Source organism: Podarcis filfolensis, assembly GCF_964270895.1.
Source record: "Podarcis filfolensis genome assembly, chromosome: 10".
NCBI classification, from domain to species: domain Eukaryota; kingdom Metazoa; phylum Chordata; class Lepidosauria; order Squamata; family Lacertidae; genus Podarcis; species Podarcis filfolensis.
Genome location: NC_139612.1, coordinates 56,653,963 through 56,675,834, shown reverse-complemented (window position 1 = coordinate 56,675,834; position 21,872 = coordinate 56,653,963). Strand labels below are relative to the sequence as shown.

The window sequence follows — 21,872 nt, the reverse complement described above, 5'->3', positions numbered from 1 at the left end:
GTGCTCCATTTGCCATCATGGACCATCTTGCACCATAATACGCATGTTCAGAGGTACTTCGTTGTATAATATTTATATCTGATAATCAGGCACAATCTTGTTGGAGCTACAATATTCACATCCCTGCAAGAGTTTTTTTATGATCATTTGCTTGCAAAAACGAACTTCTTCAATGAAATGCAGCTGTATTTGTATTTATTTATTATCTGTACTTACAGTTTGCCCTTCACCAGATGATCCCATAGCAAATTGCAGGGATGTTATTACAAAAAGGGTTCCTCCATTTGACTGGCACTGAGACAGATGCAATAAGGGCCATCTTTTCTTCATATACTGTCAGATAGCATATCTACTTTGACAAGAACCCTACTTAGCCATTGATTCACAATTGGTATTGTCAGCTTTCTTGACACCTGGTTAATATAATATTGGCAGTGATCAAAGAGTTTACAACAGGGCCCAATCGCCTTCTCAATCCGGCCCACGGACGGTCCGGGAATCAGCGTGGTTTTTACATGAGTAGATTGTGTCCTTTTATTTAAAATGCATCTCTGGGTTATTTGTGGGGCATAGGAATTCGTTCATTTCCCCCCTCAAAATATAGTCTGGCCCACCACAAGGTCTGAGGGACGGTGGACCGGCCCATGGCTGAAAAAGGTTGCTGACCCCTGGTTTACAACATGAAATGTTTATCGAAGATTGAATCCCATCAGTCCAAATCTTAAAGAGAGCCCAAATTAAGATTAAGCCCAAGTATCTGATCTGTTACTTCCAGATGTTGTTGCCAGTATCCCTGCTCCAAGCGACAATTCCATCTCACACCACTGAACCTTTTGGCAGAAGGGAAAATGCTTGTGGAAAGTACAACTGACCATAACTCAGTAACCGCTTAAGAGATGCAATAACATGCTCACCCTGCTGTGACTTGTGTCTAAATCATACCACAAAATAAAACTATAACCATTCATTGTGTCCTTGGTGGCTACAGGTCCAGGATTGGCTTTCCTTGCCTACCCGCAGGTCGTCACGCAGCTGCCCATGTCTCCTCTCTGGTCGATCCTCTTCTTTTCAATGCTAATGATGCTTGGCCTTGACAGCCAGGTAAGGATAACCCGTTAAAAAATAACATCTTGTATGGCTGTGCAGTAAGAAGAGCCCTGCTGGATCAGATTAAAGGCCTCTCTGGTTCAGCATCCTTTTCTTGCAGAGGCCATCTGGGTGCCTCTGAGAAGCCCACAAGCAGGTCATGAGTGCAATAGCACCCTCCTGCAACTATGTGAACAGAGGCATGGTGCCTCTGATCCTGGAGTAGCCTTATATTCCATGGACTTGTCTTATGCCATCTAAGTTGGTGGCCATCACCTCTGTTTTTACAGGTGGAAGTTCTGTAGCAACAGACTGTACTAATTCCCCTTCCTTCTCTATAATCATCCCCTTCTTAGCAGGGTTGACATAAACTGGTGTAGCAAGAGATACAGTGGTACCTCAGGTTAAGAACTTAATTTATTCTGGAGGTCCTTTCTTAACCTGAAACTGTTCTTAACCTGAGGTACCACTTTAGCTAATGGGGCCTCCTGCTGCTGCCCTGCCACCGCTGCGCGATTTCTGTTCTCATGCTGAAGCAAAGTTCTTAACCTGAAGCACTATTTCTGGGTTAGTGGAGTCTGTAACCTGAAGCATCTGTAACCTGAAGCATCTGTAACCCGAGGTACCACTGTAATTAAAAGAAAATACAATGGGAAGTTAATAATTTTTTATAAATGGGATATGCAATAGTAAAAAAGATATAGACTAAGTAATCACAGAAAGGAGGGGAAGGAAGTTGAAGACAACACAATGTAAAGATTGTTTTTCTGTTTAAATTTATGTAAAATGAGAAAATGGAGGAATAAAATATGGGGGGGGGGAATCTTCCCCTTTGCATGGGTCAAGCTCCTTGGGCCCACAGGGTCTTCCGGTCAGAATCCACAAGCTTCCGATCCCAAGGACCTGCCTCCCTTATCATGAATCTTTGATCGGCAACAGCCCACCTCTGTACTTCTGCTGCTAATTCCCATGCCATCTCATCCCATTGCTGAACCCTTATATTTAGGATCTTTCTCCTAAATTTGCTTGCCTGAAATTCGAGCTCCAGTGCTTTGATGACAAATAAAATAAATAAGCAATGCAAAATCAGTGAGGCCTTCATAGTTGCTTATGTACCTGAAATGTAAGTGCATGATAACTCTCCATTCTTGCTCTGGACAGGAACTCATTTTTTTTCAATGACAGGCTAAGATTGAGTTCTCTAGAGATGAGGGCTGGAGGCATGAAATTGGTGCTTCCTTTGGAATCTACCACCTCAAGCTACTGCTTCACATAGCTTTGTGGTGAGATTATTCGCCCTGTATAAACTGTGAATCAATCAACCCTAGACACCAACTAGAAATATAAAATATAATAATGTAGCTGCATCTCAGAACCTATCTACACATGCAGCAGAACCATGTGATGCAACTTCTCCTGGGCTGTACAATTCACACTGCAGATGAGGCAGGGGGATAAACTCCTTTTGTCAAATGTTCTGCTGTGAGGAGTGGGAGAATCCTTGTATATAGAAAATTACCTGTTTTAGCTAACTTGCAACTCTTCTCCTCCACATTCTAATTTTATAGGCACAGTTTGAATGATTAAATGGGGTAGGCTTTTGCGGTGTGTATAGTAGCAGCTATTATGGAATCCATGACAAATTGATTGGCTTTCAATTTTATATTGTATCCCAGCCTTTTAAGAGGAGTGTGTGTGTATGTGTGTGTGTGTGTGTGTGTGTGTCCTTGCTTTCCCACAAACTCCATTTCTTTTCCATATATTGTGTTGGCTATTTATAATTTAATACTCCTAGGAGCTGCAGTTGTAGCTGAATTTGACCCAGTTCATAATTTAGAGACCTTTTAAAAATGACACAAATGCTAACTGAACAGCTACTTTAATTCATTATATATATTTTTTATTCCACTAAATACCATTTTTCTTAAAGCATTTAATTTTACATGATTTTATCGAGTGCTGCTTGTTTCCCCAAGGTGCCTCTTGGATTCTTTTAAAGTGACAGCTCTCGCTAAGCTCTCAAACACTTCTAAAATTAATGACTTTTCGTGTTGCTTCTTAATCAGTTTGCACACAGAAGTGGCCCACAGGGTTGCGGCGTTCAAGAGTCCTTTTGAAGAGTGACATCTGAGAGCTGTCTGGAGTTGCCCCCTCTCAACCAGGCCCATTAGTATTACATATGTCATGACAAAGGCCTACCCCTGAAGCCTTTCGGGTTAAGAATTTAGGGGGGGGGGGTTTCCTCCGACAAACAGCTTGCCAATCAAACAATGGGTGGGGGCAAATGAAGCATTGTTGCAAAAATTATTTGTTCATATAACAAGCATGGAAGCGAAATGAAATTAATGCCATCTTCTCTGTGGATTGCACATCTGTTGTTGGTAAAACACAGACACACCATATGGGAAAATCCTCAGTTTAAATGGAGAGCCCCTTCTCTGTGTCTTATGTAAGTTGAAGGCACAGTTGGTGGCAACAAGCAACAGGGCCTTCTCAGTGTCTGCCCCAATACAGTGCCCTGTGAAGTATGGATGGTCTCTCCTCTGGCTGTCTTTTACCAATTGGGAAATACATTTTTATTCTGTCATATTTTACCTGTGTTCTTTGCCTTTACTGGTTGCTATCCAACTAAGGGCTCATTCAGACTTCTGTTTGTTCCATGACTGAAAATCTGAGAGATTTTAGTTTTGTTCCATTGCATTCCCTGGGAAAATCTGCTATGTACTGCTGAATCAGAAGGAACGTTTTCTGCAGATAGATGTTGGTGTGTGTTATGTACTGAGTTGAATAGGATCCAAACTGCAGCAGTCTGATTGGTCCTAGAACAATAGGATCCAAAAGGCAGCAGTCTGATTGGTCCTAGAACAATAGGATTCAGAATGCAGCAGTCTGATTGGTCCTAGAACAATGCAGCAGTATGATTGGTTGGCAGGAACCACCCAATCATGCTCCAGATAGAAGTGAATCCACAACCTGATTGGCTTACAGTAGAATTCCGGAATTAGCCAATCATGTGCAGCCCATTGTGTAAATAATGTATATAGAGCAGATACCTTGAGGGGACTTTCATTCATTCCTCCTCACCACTATGAGCTGAATAAAGAGCATGAAATCACTTTGCGACTCTGAGTATATTTCAGTGTGTTTGATAAAAGGGGAAGTGTAGGTAAAATAAAAGGAGAATTTCCTGGATGTCTAGGTTCAGTTTTGGGACAAGTACTCTCTGGTGACAGAGCCCCAGCAGAGATTTAAAATTACAAAACATGCAACAAAGTAAGCATGGAAATATAGGTGGTTAAATATAGGTGGTAACCTACATTTTGTAGGTTAAAAATGGTTTACTTACAAACTGTTCAAATGTCAGATTCATGTGCTTTCCCATACAGCAGCAAGAAAAGACAGGCAGTATAACTTAGGTTCCAAAATGGTAAAAATTTCTAAATTATTTGTATAGAAACACAAAAACAACTTTCTTTAAGCCATACAGTCTAAGCTTGGAGCATCCATCTTAGATTTCCTTATTGGTAATGGTGGAACCAGAGAGAACAAAGTATTTGGTGACCCTCCCACGGTGAGGGGAAGTGACCTAGCTAAGCCTGGCAGGACAGTTTATTCTGTGGTCTTAACCCCTTCATGCTTCAATTAGACCTAAGCATGTTGGCTATACGAGGCTAATTTATCTCACAGACATTCTGTTTGCAATTTGGCAGTAAAAGTAGATTTTCCCAGAGAAAGCAGTGGGACAAAACTAAAGCTTCTTGGGCCTGTGACTAGAAATCATGTGACAGTGTGGATGAACCCCAAGTTAGAGCAGACCCACTGAAATCAATGAAGTTACTGGAGCCTATTGAGTTCAATGGGTCTGCTCTGTGCACGACTAACATTGGATGTCACCACTGTATTTTTAATGTTGTGTATTTAAAAAAATTATTGTATTTATAATATATTTATATATATATTTTAAGACAATGTGATTTTAAAATTCTTATAGGCTTGCCCTGAGTGGTGCAAAGATGCTAAAAGTGTAGGGTAGAAATCTCCATATAAGTAAATAAAAATAAAATGCAGGTTTCCTAAATTCTCCTCATTCAAATTATAGTTTGCTATTTTTTAAATTAAATTTGTATACCACCCTTCATTTGTAGATCTCACGGTGGTTCACAACATAAAAATACAAGCTATAAACACAAAATAGGCAATAAAAGCACGAATAAAAATACCCCACCAAACAATAACCCCCTCCCTCTCTGCCCTGGGTGTGTAACAATGGTTTGCCTTAAACCAGGAAGCAAGGAAGGGAATTGCCATGAAAATGTAATGGAAGGAGAAATGAAGGGGAGCATAAAAAATTTGTGGCCCTTTGAACGCTTTTTCTAATAGCATCAAACCACGGTTTGATGTTATGTCTGAACCAAGCTACTGTGTGGATTCAAAGGCCGATGTGGAAAGCTAAGGAGATACAGGTTCAACAAGGAGGTTGCTGATGTATTCCTATTAATTTCTTCCTGCAGTTTTGCACGGTGGAAGGCTTCATCACAGCCCTGATGGATGAGTTTCCACATGTGCTGAGAGCAAGGAAGAAAATCTTTATTGCAGTGGTGTGTTTCATCTCTTACCTCATTGGATTCTCCAACATCACCCAGGTATTAAAAACGGTGCATACCCTTTTACTATTAGATGCTGATGATCTCTTAGTTTCAGTGCTTATTCAGGTGTGCATCCAATATTCTAAGTCTCTTTTTGATGACAGATATGTTATTCAAGGCCCAAACAAAGTAGGGAGCTCTAAGTAGGCAACTGTTATCCATTTCAAGTCAAGAGTGATCCTTCTGTTCTGGAGCTTTTGCTTGAATAGCATCTGGTGGCTCCTGTTCTTTGACTCTTGGATGGGGACAGAGTGTGCTTTTATCATTGCTTCTACATAGGGTCCCACAGCACCAGGCAGTCAGAGCACAGTGCTCTTTCAGGCAGGGAGAGGGAGATGAAGCTCCCTGGTGGTATTCTTTCTTTGGTAAATGGTAGGGCCAGGTTGGTCTCCCGCTTGCTTCGAAGTTACTCCTGGGAGGCCTCCCAGTGCAGTGCAATGGAGAAAACAGAGAGAGGAAGAGAAAGGCGAAGGTCATAAGGGATTGATTGGGACAACTGCAGTTACAGCAACATATAAAGCTACAATTGGAAAGGAGGGTTGAGGGGTTGAGCCAAAGACCCTGCAAAAAGAGTGGGTATCTAGCTCTCCATCCCAGTAAATACTGTAATCATGTAGAAAAAGCTGGAAAAGAGAAGTCCATAGCCGATGTCTGTAAAAGAGTAGACATGGGCCTTTTCTTCGGGCTAGTGGGCAGCCCTATAATCTTACTACCCTGGTCAAACTACCATCCCAGAGGTCTTTGTGGAAATCCATGATGACTGGAATAAAACTGGAAGATACCAGAAATGTGTGGTTGCATTGCATGGGTTTCATTTTTTCCAGACAAAATGGCATGTCTAGGGAGAGCCCACATCAAGGATCAAGACGATGCCATAGAAGGAGTGAGGGATTCCACCCTTTCTTCCCCATAGCATGCTTCTGCGGGTGTAGGGCAGTATGCAAATTTTAGTAGTAGTAGTAGTAGTAGTAATAATAATAATAATAATAAATTAGAAGCTTGGGGATGGGTTTTCATCAAGATCATGGCAAGGGAGTCAATGTTGGGGGCATCCTTCTCACATGGTGACGTCCAAGCCTTAATTGCTCTCCTATTTTGCAATACAAGCCTAGTATTTCCATTTTTAAAGAAATAATGAAAAACATGCACAACTTCTGTCCTGCAATGTTGTTCTTAACTGTCAAACCTGCACATGAGACAGTATTGCAAAGCTCCAGGCAAAAACCTCCCTTCAAATGAAATTCTTATAATTTCATTTGCTTTGCTTGCTCTCTAAGTGCATTAAGGGCTCATATTGTGTCCCCACAGGGTGGCATCTATGTTTTCAAGCTGTTTGATTATTACTCAGCCAGTGGCATGTGCCTGCTCTTCCTTGTCTTCTTTGAGACCATCTCCATCTCTTGGTGTTATGGTAAGTAAGTTGGCCCCTCTTTGCAAACTCCATCAGGGTCAGAATTGGGTTTCCATGGCACTTTGTGCTGGGCCAGCTTGTTTGCCTGACTGTCTGTCTGCTCACGCAATTTCTGTACCACCAAAAGTGGCAACAATCACCTTAGGGATTCATCTGAATCCAAAGTACACCTCTCCTTCCATCCGCTTAACAGATATTTCTGATTTCAGGTGTGAATAGATTTTACAGTAACATTGAAGAGATGATTGGTTATAAGCCGTGTGCATGGTGGAAGATCTGCTGGGCCTTCTTCACTCCACTTGTCTGCTTGGTAAGATGGTCAAACCTAAGAATCTCATTTCCAGGTCTGTGGTCTCTTTTTAAAGGGCCAAACTAGACAAGATGGTAAGTGCCAGTGTCATTAGTCCTTCGTTTGTGTTTCCTTTTAAAACAACAACAGCTGCAGCAGTGATTGAACTGGCTAGGAACTATGGGGTGTGGGAAGGGGGCCTTAGCCTTTAGATAGAGCTAGTTGTTCCTTTGTCTACATCTGAAATGTGACTACTAATTTTCCTATCCTCTGTGAACTTGTTTAATGAACTGCACAAGTTACACTGAAAGGAGATTGGATGGGTGCTATTACACAGCCACCACTGGGGCATGTTAAAAGTAGCTCCCTGGGCTGAGGGCAGTGGAGAAGTCATCTATGGAGATTCTAGACCAGTTTTTGCTACGTTGGTGCCCTTTAGACATTTTGGACTACCTCTGATGACAGTTGTAGTTCAAACCACAGGAGGACAGCAGGTTGGCATGGTCTGGTCTAGAAGAAAGGTCAACATCCTCAAACAAATCTGTTGCTTTCTGTGCTGTTGCTGAGCTGCAACATTTTCTTTTTCTCTTTGTTCAGGGCGTTTTCTTCTTCAGTGTGTTTGAAATGACTCCCCTGAGTCTAGGGAAATATGTTTATCCTGCTTGGGGCCAAGGGATTGGCTGGACCATGGCTTTGTCATCTATGATCTTGATCCCAGGATATATGCTGTACTTCTTCTTCACTACAAAGGGAACGATCCAACAGGTAAGGGCAAATTGTATCGCCACTTTCCTTGGTGTTGAGCGGAGACTTCATTGGAGCAAAACAAACAAACAAACAGCCATTTCACCACAGCAGTGACTCAGGTGCAGAGACACGCCACCAGCAAGCTCCGCATGATGTATTTGTTGTTGGACAGTATGGAAATGCTATCTGTCTATTTATGGGCTTTATGTGCTCCCTTTCTGTCAAACACATGCCTTTCAAGGAGGTTGAGCAAAATAGCATAAACACATTTTCAAAAAAACAAAACAACCATTGCAAAACAAATGCAAAAAGCAGGATAAAAGCATTTATTTATTCTTAAAAGCAGCAATTAAGAAATCCAGCAGAAACACTAAGCCCAAACCACAGAGCAAACCAGGGAAACAAGGACATCAAATCTGGAAGCCTAGTGTAATAAATAACAATGAAAGCAGCAGCCATGAACTTCCAGAAGCTCTGCCTGAACAGGACAGACTTTGCCTGGCATGCAGAGCAAGAATGGGGGACCTGTGGCCATCAAGATGTTTTTGGAATCTGACTTCCATCGTCCCTGACTTCTGCCCATGCTGCCTGGGGCTCATGAAAGTCCAATGTCATCTGGAGGGCCATAGGTCCTCATTCCCAGCCTAAAGGATCATAATGAAAGTGTCAGGCAGATCTCTTTGGGGAGGGAGTTCCATAGTTGGAGTACAACCCCAGAAAAGGCCCTCTCACAGGTAGCTAGACACTTGACTTTTGCAGACAACAGCAACTGAATTCAACTTCAACGAGTTCAGTTGTGCAGCAGATTCATATTGGAACAAATTGACTTTAGGTTTCTACTGTTCTTTCTCAGCTTTCAAAGAGCTCCCCATTGATTGTGATATTACAGTGATAATAATGTCTCTGAAATATTTATAACCCTTTAAGGTAGATCAATATTATTGTACACGTATTGCAGATAGCGTGGTTGGTATGAAATAATAAGGTTATTGTGTGAGTTCACAGTGAGAGTGAGAATTGATCTTAAGATTTGTTGTTAGAACAACAACTTTCAGCCATTACCTTACACTAGCTTTTGCAGCCTAGAAAGTTCAGAGAAACATGTGCTGATAATGTAGCATGGCTCTTTAGACTCAGACCTTCTCAGACACATTTTATCCTCATCATCTATCATCCCTCTTCATATCCTCAAAGCTATTCTTTAAGCTTCTTTCTGATTTTGGCAAAGACCTTCCGTTATCCAATAGAAAGCCCTTCCTTCTTGGAGGATTAAGTGGCTCAGGGGATTGTATGTGTTATGAATGTCTGACCTTTAGGCTACTGATTGCACTCTGTTGCAGGCTGATAAGACATAATTTCTTAACCTTCATCAGGCTTGGCTCATATACTCTGAATGGCCCAGAACTCAATGAAAATTCATTTGTTGTCGGAGGAAATGATACTCAGGCTATATATTTTGTACTTCCATGTTTGTACTGTGCACACGTGAAATTTCGTAAATCAAAAACAGAATTCCTTATCCAGAGGATCTCAGATTTTGGAACCTTTTTTCCTTTTCCTTTAAAAATCCTTGCCTCTGTTTTTAAAAGTGGCAGGACCAGGAAAGATGTCTGTTTGAGACCTTGGAAAACCACAACCTGCTAGCTACAGGAATGGAAGCAGATGGGCCAATAAATTAACTCAGTATGGCCAGGTATACACACATTTGGTTAAAGCATCCACATGAAACTGCTGAGCAGAGTCATCTGGAGTTTTGGAGTATGCTGTCAGCAATATGCTGATGACACACAGCTCTATATCTTCTTCACATCTGCAGGTGAGGCAGTGGATGTGCTAGATCAATGTCTTCTCTCAGCAATGGACCAGAGGAGAGCCAGTAAGCTGAAGCTCAACCCAGATAAGAATGAGGCACTGTTAGTGAGTGGTTTCTTTGATTGCATAGGTGGGGTCAACCTCTTCTAGATGGGGTTGACCTCCCCCTGAAGGGGCAGGTACATGGCTTGTGGGTAGTTCTCAATCCATTATTGTTGCTTAAGACCCAAGTGGCCTCTGCAACACAGAGTGCAATCCATCAGCTTCAGTACCCCTATCTGGATAGGACAGCTTCTGTTGCCTACATTCAGATAACCTTTATCTTGGGCTGTATCTGAAGACAGTTCAGATACTGCAACTGGACAAATTGTTGACCAAGACAAGGTAGTCTGAGCATAGAACACCAATTCTGGCATGACTGCACTGGCTTCTCAATAGTTTCTGTTCGACAGTAGACCAGACTTTCATGAAAGCTGGTGGACTCCCCTTCCTTGGAGGTTTTTAAGCAGAGGTTGGGTGGCCATCTGTCATGGATGCTTTAGTTGAGATTTCTGCATTGCAGGAGGTTGGACTAGAAGATCCTCAGGGCATCTTATAACTCTATAAGTCTATGATTCTGTGACTCATGGTGCTGGTTTTAACCTATAAAGCCTTATGGGACTCATGATTCCAATACCTCAAGGACTGCCTCTCCACACATGAACCAACGCAGACCCTGCATTCATCTCTCAAGATGCTCAGATATATATATATATATATATATATATATATATATATATATATATATATACAGCTTGTAGGCTTCTGCAGATGCAGATTTATACAGATATATACAAATATTCTCCTGCCAACCTAGCAGTTCGAAAGCACATCAAAGTGCAAGTAGATAGATAGTTACCGCTCCAGCGGGAAGGTAAATGGCATTTCTGTGAGCTGCTCTGGTTCGCCATAAGTGGCTTAGTCATGCTGGCCACATGACCCAGAAGCTGTACGCCGGCTCCCTCGGCCAATAAAGTGAGATGAGCGCCCCAGAGTCGGCCACGACTGGACCTAATGGTCAGGGATCCCTTTACCTTTTATACAAATATTACTCTAAATACCTTCAGCAATTCAAGACGTAATACCAGATAAGTAACACGGACTAACAGATAGACAACTGCAGACTCCTGGAAACTGGCATACATTAATCACAGATATAGTCGGGGCACTGGGCCATTACCATAACAACCAGATTGACTGACCCTGCACCTGTGATTAGCCCATCCAGGGGGTGATTTGTGCTTATGAAGGAAATCAACCCCTTCTTACATCCAGTTACTCCAAGAGGGGTGGGGAACCTCAGGCCTTGGGGCCAAATGCAGCCCTTCAAGCCTGTCTATCTGGTCCTTAGGACTCTTCCCAGGCCACACCCACTCTGTGGGCCACATGCCTCATGAACCCTGCTCTGTGTTGCCCTTGAGCATTTTTGCGTGGCTGGAATTTGTTCTTGAACTCTGATCATGCTTCTTGCTCATCTAGATGGAGTGGGGATGTAAAGAAAGGATGTGAGCATCTCTGACTTCTGTGTGGCTGCAATGTAGGCTGCATCTGCTGCTCTGCCCACTTTTGCCTCTATCCCACCACCACCACTGCTTTGCGGCCCCCAGAATGTTGCCCTCAAGCTGAAAAAAATCCCCCAACCCTAGTTAACAGTAATCTTCCCTCTCTTTTTTCACATCACCATTTCTATTATGTTCCAGTTCCATTACAAATCTGACTTTGAGAATATTTCAGGGAAATTCTAGGTTTAGGTCACCTTTACACATTTTAGGGTACAACGTCAGGCAATCCAAGAAAAAGAATGAAGACTGGATAACAGTTACATAGTTTTCTTGCTGTCTTGTGGGGCTTTTGGTACTCCTTTCTCCCAGGGTAATGATGAAATGGTATTCTTGCCTCTCATATCAAACTCTCCAGTAATTATTATATATAAAAAAAACCAAAAACCAAACAAATTTTCAGGATTCAAAGACACTGTCCTGAAATTTAGACACCTTCATTTTGACTCCATCATCTACATCCTGCTGAGAGAATAATTTAATACAATTTGACTTAACTTTGATTTACCTTTCACCAGCTGAGGGGAGAGACGAATTCCAAACACAATAGTGTCAAGATCCATATATTTCCTCAAATGCTCCATCTTGCATTCACATGTGAGGTGGTGGTTGTAGAGAGAGAGAGACTGTTGATACAAAACCAGATTCCAATCAGTGCTTTGTTTATGCCAAATTTAGCCAGGGGGTTATGTTACTTCTGGTTAATTTGGCTTAACTTGACGAACTGAATCATATTTCTCCTTCATCCCTGCAGCAGGGGCTATTTTGATCGAGGTGCCAGAAATTGAACTGGGGACATTCAGCTGGCAAACTAGATATTCAGCTCCTGAGTTTTGCCCTCCCCCCCACCTCCAAAACTCATAAAGAGATTAGTGATAGTAAAGCAGATGCAAGGTGGCCATTGTCTGACAGTGTCTCCAAACTGAAACCAAAATGTTCCACAAGTACATCTTGGTTAGGAAAGCAGTCAGGGTGTCATGAGTGAGCCAGCAGTAAATCACACAAAGTAGATGAAGTTAACTCTTCTTTAGAAGAGGTCTGCACAGGAGGCCTGATGAGGGCAGCAACTCTTTTTCGGTTGGTCTTGCCCCTATGAGGCCATTTGTGAAGACTGAAGGTGTTCCCACAGCTGTCTATGTCCTCTCCTCGCCTGGGTCCTTCCCAAGCAATCTGAGATTGCGTCTGCATGTAGATTGTGTCGATTGGGCGCAGAGGGCAAGGGCAAGGAAGTGGACGGTGGTTTCCAAGAGAGGAGGAGTGGGTTGGCTGATGGCATACTGTTTTCCCTCACAAATCGCCCTAAAATCAGCCCTGGAAGTAGCTCTGGGGAATCCCAACTAGGGAACAGAAACGAGGTATGAGCCAAGCTGAAGAGTACAGGGGAAAGTAGAGGAAAGCAGTCAACTGTGAGAAAAATCCTTCCTAGCTGTAAATCTAATCGGAGACTCATTCAACCGAAAGGCAGCTGCTGTCCTCCAAAGAGAAAGGTTCCTTGGACTCTTGCACCTGTCCTGTGGAGCTGGATAGTTACAGCAATGCAATACCTCCATTTATTGTGCCCAGACGTTAGAAGAAATAGGGAAAAGATCGCTCTGTGCAGTTGAAAGAAGCTTTGATAGGAATTGCTCTTCTCTCTTTGTACAGTTCTCCCTATTCATTTTGCATAATTTGGTCCATATCAGAGCAAAAACACTATTACTGCAGGGCTGAGGCTAGTTGGTGAGGTCAGACTGATCTTATGTGAGGACAATAAATAAGTGTGTCTAGAAGAAAGATAGGCAAAGGGTTGGGGTTAATCAGGCTTGTGGCCTTTCCAGCAGACTGCCTGGATACTGAAATAAATCTGCTTGATCCTAACAAAGATAGGCTTGAATACAAATCCCCTGGAGAGCAGATAGAGCATTATTTTTCAAACTAGCACCTCAAGTCAAAATTTCATGCTTTCACAAAGAGGGAAACTAGTTAGCTTCAAGGTTATTGGTACTTTAAAAATAGCTTTTTTAGGCTCGGGAGAAACAAAGCAAAAAAAAAAAAAGGCAGCTCCTTGTTCTTACAGTTTTCAGACAAGCAACTGCTTCTGGATCCATGTTCGCATAGTCTCCAATTGCCCTGAAAATGCTGGGACCATCGTGAAAACCCTTAAGCTGTCACAGCTTCTCCTTGCGTCATGCAGAATCCTGAATTCTGCAAGCGGGGAAAGGGAGCGAGGAAGGAGGGCCGGGACGAGGAGGAGGAGGCAGCCTGGCCCTTCATGGTAGCACAGTGGGACCTGCAGTGAGGGGAGAAGGAGGAGGAGCACCAGTTGCTGCTGCTGTGCTCCTCAGCTCTGCCAGCCAGTACCACTCAGCGCATCCGAGTATGGTGATAGTGGCGGCAGGAGGGGCCTAAGGGAGCCCAGCTTACACAGGTGCAAAAGGGTGCCTATAGCTGCTGACCATGGAGACTACATTGCTGGTGCCAAAGTGCCACCTTGTAAACATCTGGCATGGGTCCCTCCTCTGATGCCTTGCAGTTTTACCATATATCATCTAAGGCTCCTGCATATAACCAAGACAGGCTGGTACGGTATTGTTACATACCCCTCTTGGCAACAGCTGTTGGGGCATCTCATCCAGACCCAGTCTTTCCCCATATTCTATTAGCAGTCCAATTACAGTGGTACCTCAGGTTAAGAACTTAATTCGTTCCGGAGGTCTGTTCTTAATCTGAAACTGTTCTTAACCTGAGGTACCACTTTAGCTAATGGGGCCTCCCGCTGCCGTGGTGCAATTTCTGTTCTCATCCTGAAGCAAAGTTCTTCACCTGAGGTACTATTTCTGGGTTAGCGGAGTCTGTAACTTGAAGCGTCTGTAACTTGAAGTGTCTGCAACCCGAGGTACCACTGTATATAGAGGGGTTTGGCGGGGAGGGACAGACACTGATGTAGAATAGAATGTCCCTATTTTAATCAGAGGAAAGTTGGAGAGGATGTGCTCATTTATTGCATGACTCTCACAGTTGTGTTCAGGATGAAATATAGAGCTGAGCCTGATCATAAACAATCCTTCCCTATCAAAGTCAATTTCACAAGGTAGGGACGGGCGAAGCTGTCAAGTTCAGTTTCTCCTGCGTTTTTCATTTTTCTGACCTTAAATTCAGTTTGCCCCAATTGGTGGTTTGTTTGTTTTTAAATCTGCATTTTTGTGTGCATTTCTCTCAATATGTACATTTTTGTATGCGGTTTTGTCCAATTTTTGCAAGTGGCTTTCCCCTAATACTATGCAATTTTGGTATGCTACTTTTCACTAATTTGTGCATTTCTGTGCACACTTTTTGGCTGAAGGGCTGCATCACAAATTGGAGAGGACGGCACATTTTGAAGGCTAGCTGTGTTTCCATTATAGCCTCAGGAGGTGCAAATTAATTAAAATGCAAACCAAACAAATTTCCCCCCTATCCCTACTGCAAGTTCATGTGTTGCTGCTTGCTGTCCTGCTGCAAGCGGTAGTAGAGGTGAGTCACTCCTCACTCTAACTCAGTGTTTCCCAAACTTGGGTCTCCAGCTGCTTATGGACTACAATTCCCATCATCCCTTACCACTGCTCTTGCTAGCTAGGGGTGATGGGAGTTGTAGTCCAAAAACATCTGGAGATCCAAGTTTGGGAAACACTGCTCTAACTCATGTCAGGTTGGTTTGCGGTGGGGAGTCCATCTACTTTTCCAAGTTAATGGAAATAGGTTGGCTTATTTTCCAAGTGTTAGGGCCCCTCCAGCTTGGTGTGCTTTTACTAGTGTCTTCTGCAATATGTTCTTGACACAATAATAGTGCGTTAATGGTGGGTTTATTCTGCTTGAGTTTTGTTCTGCGATGTTTCCCCAATGCTACCACAGGATTGCTGTGCAGAGGTGCTATAGTGATGCAAAAGTGGGGCCAAAATTATTGGATTTCAGCTGAAGATTACAGGATATGCAGTGGCTGTAAATGAAGCAGCGTGTCAGCCACCCCCCCCCCCCAATATCTGCATGTGCAAACAGTGTAGAAAGCAGGGGTCCCATATGACACCTCCTCCCAGATAGCATCATCAGCACAAATCCCAATGAATGTATAGTACAAAGGACAGCTGGAGGATCCTCTAGTCCAGGCACAGGCAAACTCGGCCCTCCAGCTGTTTTGGGACTACAGTTCCCATCATCCCTGACCACTGGTCCTGTTAGCTAGGGATGATGGGAGTTGTAGTCCCAAAACAGCTGGAGGGCCGAGTTTGCCTATGCCTGCTGTAGTCCTTGGGAAAACTACATCTCCAAAGGACAAGCAGTATTTTTCTTTGGCCACAAGATGAAAGGAGAGAGAAATTTCCCTCTTCTCTTCCTGTGGCCAGAGTGCCAGTCCCATTTCTGCCACAGCTTGGTCAGTGGTCTTTGAAGGGAACAGGGTTGTGTTGTGTTTGTGAAGGACAGGATAAGCCACGAATTATTGAGCACTGCATACTTCCAAATCCAGGCCAAGCAAGCTTCACTTCTTTAGTTAGAAGAACATCTGCACAACTATGGGACGCGTTATTGATCTCATGCTGCGTTCAAAGTCGGGATCCAGATAACAAATGAACTGACTCCTAGGAGGAAAACAAGAGGAAAAATTCCTTGGCTTATTGTGTGCAATGCAGAAACTATATTTTGCAACAAGGTTAAAACCATGAAATCCAAAGTTAAGCCCAAATTAGCACCCTCAATTAATTGGTGATAAAAAGCAGATGAGGAGTAAATTGAGGGAGGTTTTCATGGTTGTGCTTAGAATATAATTTCTGTTGAAGGGCAAAGGATTGGCAGAGGCCAAAAATAAAATAATAGTTGACAAGTACAAAGTATGTCCTGGGCAAATTTTAAACAATATGACTGCAGAGGCACAAGCAATCAGGGCCGGCCCACAACATTTTGCTGCCTGAAGCAAAAGGTAGAATGCCCTCCCTCTCCAATTCTGGCAGAATTCTTAGCACTCTTAACATGACTGCCTCTTCCATTGCAGCTGAGGGCAGCAAACTACCTTAGGGGGACACAGGGGAGGCCAATATCTTGGCATTACTGCTGCCCCCCAGCACCCGCCACCTGAGTCAGCTGCCTCACTCTGCCTAATGGTAGGGCCAGGCCTACAAGTGACTTAAAAGCCAAAAATTAATATCATGCGTCATATTCAGGGATGCACATGAGATGAAATGCAGGGGAAATCGTGGGGGCAAAAGAGTAGGCTATTCCTTGTGATGGGAAAGGTATTGTATGGAATTATTCCAAATCCTTATTTGATGTCCTCTTCCTGCATCATTCATTCATTAAAGGAGTCTCTTCCAGTGAAATATCTCAAGAGTTATTTAACAGTAAAAAATATCAACAATGATAATTTCAAACCCATTACAGATGCAGACTGGAATACACACACACACACACACACACACACACACACACACACACACCTCTCTTAAAAGGCCAGTTGAAAAAGGATTTTTTTAAAGGTTCATATCTGTTAGGGTTCCAAGGGGTTGCTCGAGAGCAAGCAGGCAAATACCTCCCTGCTCGGCTGTGAAGCCTTGCTTTTGATGCCAAAATAAACTTTATCTGTCCAGAGATTTGGAGAGCCAGTGTGGTGTAGTGGTTAAGAGCGGTAGTCTCGTAATCTGGGGAACCGGGTTTGCGTCTCCGCTTCTCCACATGCAGCTGCTGGGTGACTTTGGGCCAGTCACACTTCTTTGAAGTCTCTCAGCCCCACTCACCTCACAGAGTGTTTGTTGTGGGGGAGGAAGGGAAAGGAGAATGTTAGCCGCTTTGAGACTCCTGAAGGGGAGTGAATGGCAGGATATCAAATCCAAACTCTTCTTCTTCTTCTTCAAAGCGCCACTCTCCCGTGGCTGGCTCATTCACTGGCAGAATTCATGAGTGGGCAGTCTTTAAACCTTCCCCAGCAGAGTAGTTTCTCGATGACCAGTCTGCGCCTCCCCTCTCGGCGCGAAACCTTACTGTGCAAGGAGGGCGTGGGTAACGAGGGACCTCTCTCCTCCCCGCTTTGCCCAGGCAAGGTGTCCTGGCACCGCCTCGCCTCCTCTGAGCCCTGCATCTCCTCTCCACTAGAGGCGTGGCTTCCTTCCTCCGCTTATGAAGTGCTGCTTCCCACGATCTTGGGGGGCTCTCTGTAATCCATCCGGCTTTTCCCCTCTCCCCCCTGAGCCGATGGCAGTTCCCTGACAATATCTATGCATTTTGCTCAAGTAAAACACTTTGAATGTGAAGTGTGGGATCCTTCTTTCCCCTGTGCACTCTGACCCTCCTACACAGCACGGCGGGATGCTATTTTTACAGGAAGGCAGCCTACAATCAATGCCCGCTTTCCTCCCTCCGTTCTCCGCTGGATTCTCCATCGTGGCAGCAAACAGCAGGTGGCAGCAGGGAGATTTGCGTGCGATGTTGTGGCCTCTTGTCTGCAATGATCCTGGATTAGTTTGTAACAGAGCTGAGGCTTGGAGGGAAATTAGATGTTGGTGCAGAATAAAGTGGTTCTGACAGACAGGAAAGATTATAGGCCATTTCAGTCCTACTGAGCATAAATGTAAAGAGGTACACACACACACACACACACACACACACACACACCAATGGTAGAAACGCTAGGCTAAATGCTTTCTAGACCTCATCCAGGAAAAGACATTTCAGCTGCCTTCTGATTTGGAAACCGAGGGCTTTTTCCTCTCTCCTGAAGGCACCACATCCCTGCCTTGTTCAATAACATCTCTGCATAACAGTGCTGAGACAGTGGGGGCAAGTTCTTCCAATCCGTGGTGTGAGAAAGATCACAGCTGCCTGCCCCATCGACTGGGCAAACCTTCACCTACTGTATAGGATGGCTGGGCTTCCATGCATGAAATTTAATTCATTAATTTGGAGGGATCTACACCCTCCTCTTCCAGTGCAGACACAGTGTTCAAAACAACGACGAGTCATCCATCAAAGGGAAAGCAGCACAGGAAACCATTAAAAGCAAAGGCAGGCACATAAAAATAATTTAACTGGTCAATGCACCAAAATTCCGCTGGTCTGGCATGTCAAATGCCTGCTTGGGGGAAAAAACCTGCCTTATTTAGGTGGTGGGAAAGGGTCCAGCAGACCTTCTGAGTTTGGGAGTCTCAACTCCAGGCATGGCAAGCAAGAAGGTCATGACCCATCCAGTTAGGACATCCCTGCAAACCATAGTTTGTGGCAGGAAAGCTGTGTTTTAAGGACTTGCTATTTTATCCGGATTGTTTTGGTTGGAATTGATGGTACTATACTCTGCCCTGAGATCAGCCTGATGAATGCTGTTAGAAATGGATGGAAGGGTGGATGGATGAAGACAATCCTTTAGATATCCTAGGTCCAAAACCTCCATAGCTATAAAGGTGATAATCAGCATCTTGAGTTGTGCTCCAGAAACAAACCAGAGGCTGATGGAACAATGGTGTTATGTCCCCAAGGACAATCTAGCTTGTCAAACCCCTGGTGCCATATTCTGAACCAGCTGAAGTTTCCAGAGAATCTTTAAAGGCAGCCCCCGTGTAAAGTACATTCCAGTACATCTGGTCTGGATGTGACTAAGGAATGCTTCACCATGGGCAAGTCTGATCTTCCTCAAAATGAGTGCAGCTGATACTTGAAGGTGAGCAAAAGTACATGCTACATGAGCACCAAGGAACAAAATTGGGTTTTTCAGGAGAGCGCTACCCCATACAAAGGAGGTAGAACTCCTGTTCTCAGATCGGTCCCTTTCCTAACCAGGATCACATTTGGATTAAGCTTCAATTAATACAGAGAGGGCTATCACACTTACTTAGGGTTGAGGCACATGCAGTCCAGTGTTCCATGCCTTGTAGTTGTTTCCCATATTTTATGTGGCTAAATGACTGCAAAAGTTGGACTTCATGTATTACCTTTGCACATGTAGGCCTTTCACAAACTTTGCACCTGAAATATGGAGATCCTGTGAGCCCACACACAGGAACACTCAATGGGTGTGCCCATAACTCTACTCCCCCTGCCGTGTGTGGGCTGTAGACTGGGGTAGCCAACACGATGCCCTCCATATGTTGCTGGACTACAACTCCCATCATCCCTAGCCGGCATGGGCTATAGTCAGGGATTATGGGTGCAGCATTTGGAGGGCACCACTTTGGCTACACATGCTCTGTATCCCCGCCTTGTGTTCTGCCTCATCTTCTGTGCTGCATCCCAATTATGTGACTTGCTTCTGCATCAGATCGAAGGTTCAACCTCTATGTTCTGTCACTGGCTTCAACCTAAGTTGGTTAAAGTAGGGCCTCAGCCCAATGGGCACTTCCAAAATTTTCACCTTTACTGATATTGGAGTGTATGTGTTGCTTTATTTTTCAACTTTCTAATATGCACTAAAGTTGAGTTTTGATATTGACCACCATCTATTAACCAGATAGAGCATGGTGTAGGCAAATTGGTCCCCCCCCCCCCCATATGCTGTGGGTTATAATTGTCTCTAGTCGGCATGGACAAAATATCTGAAGAGTACCATGTTTCCTACTCTATCTCAAGAGTCTATAGCTTATTAACATGGCACCCCGTGCAAGGTCGACATTTTACGCCCCCTCCAGCCAAAGTCAGGTAAGTGAAGACCAGGCGAGGAAGGAGGCGTGAGGCTCTGGTAGGGTCCAAAACCCTTCTTCCTAAAGCTGGGCAAGCACTAACTAGGCTTTGGGAAAGAGGCAGGAAGGCATTAGCTTGGCCCCTGCACCCTGTGCCAGTGAACCATTCGCTCTGCCCTAAATCTGCATCTGACTGTAACAAGGTGTGGAATTTGTTACATGGGCCAAGAGCACCATAGTAGAATTAGTGTAGTGCAGGATGTGTCACACAAGGGAAGATGTGTCCATTTCTGTCCCTTGTTCTTGCTAAGGTTGTTTGTATCGTCTTTGTTTTGGTAATCTTCACCTATCCTTTGGCCAGCGCTTCCAACTGATGACCCAGCCGAGACAAGACACAGATGTTCAGCACAATGGACTGCGACCAAATACTTCACTAAGTGGAAGTGTCTCTGAAGCTCCAGTGTAGGCGGAGAAGAAAACCTTACTGTGGCCTGCAGCTGCTCACTCTCTGCCCTTTGAGCTACTTTGACGCTGCTCGTACTCTTTTTAGCACTTTCATATATTTTTACCCCACTTTTTTCCCCATCGTGGAACCCAAGGCACCATTCACATCTCTGTCATTGGTTTCAATCGGGAAAGAAGAAAGAAAGAAAGAAAGAAAGAAAGAAAGAAAGAAAGAAAGAAAGAAAGAAAGAAAGAAAGAAAGAAAGAAAGAAAAGGCCTTATTGGAAAAGCCGTTTTCTGCATCCTTTGAATGATTTCATATCCCACATCCTCAAGGACAATGTGCAGGCATCACTTTGCCCCTTGGCGATTCCCTTCCTTATGTGACCTCCTGAGAGGAATCGCCTTCCTCTTCTCCACAGCTTTAACGTTGGCTCTCAAGGGACCCTGTTTGTGATGTTCTTAAAAGCTTTCTTCCTTAAATGCTCCCCCAGTTATTCTCCACTGGTCAACAATATGATCTTCCTTTCTGCGCTTCATGTTCTGACTCAGTCTCTCCATGCTTCAGGATTTGTTTGATGTTTCACCTCATGGACCCAACCACTGCTTCCCATCTCTATCCATTTTCCTTGGGTGCTCCTTGTGTGTGGAATGCTCAACCCAACATGTGATACAGACTCCCTCTGTGTGTATTTTTAAAATTAAACAACTTGCCGTCTTTCTCTTCCAGGGCTTTTCCCACTTAAGTTTTCCCTTCTAACTTTTCTATTCCTTCCCTGTGGCCTTCTGTGTATGAATTCAGCACAGAATGCCTGCAAGCACCGGGTCTGTTAACTTTCACTTTGCTTCGTGCAGTGCCAAGGTTCTTAGGCACTTAAGGAACCGTGAGTGTGGATTGTTATTGCCACCATATAAAAACTGCCGATTTGTGACTACGGATTAAGCTCCCAGCTGTTTAGCATGAAGCACCTTTAACTTTGGCAGGTGGTGCTAAATTGGTATGAATTGCTCTTGCCGCGCAGCTGAATGGAATGCACAATGGTGCAGAGGATATGATTTGCCAGGATAGAGAGGTTAAGGGTCACCAACCTCTTTGAGCTAGTGGGCACATTTTGGATTTTGAGAAAGTGTCATGGGTTCCAGACAACAAAATGTCTGCTGTGGGAGGGTGGCATAACACAAAGTGGCTACTACATCCTGAAGAGCAGGAAAAGAGCCAAAAATACAAAA

General features: G+C 43.9%; 1 long non-coding RNA gene across 1 annotated transcript; it reads left to right on the top strand.

The window, feature by feature from the left end:
- The first annotated feature begins 7,410 nt into the window (after nucleotides 1-7,410).
- LOC310743344 lies at nucleotides 7,411-20,833 on the top strand. Its single transcript, XR_014538965.1, has 3 exons — nucleotides 7,411-7,453; nucleotides 8,030-8,197; nucleotides 20,560-20,833. It is a non-coding gene; the product is annotated as an uncharacterized lncRNA (long non-coding RNA).
- The last annotated feature ends 1,039 nt before the right edge of the window (nucleotides 20,834-21,872 follow it).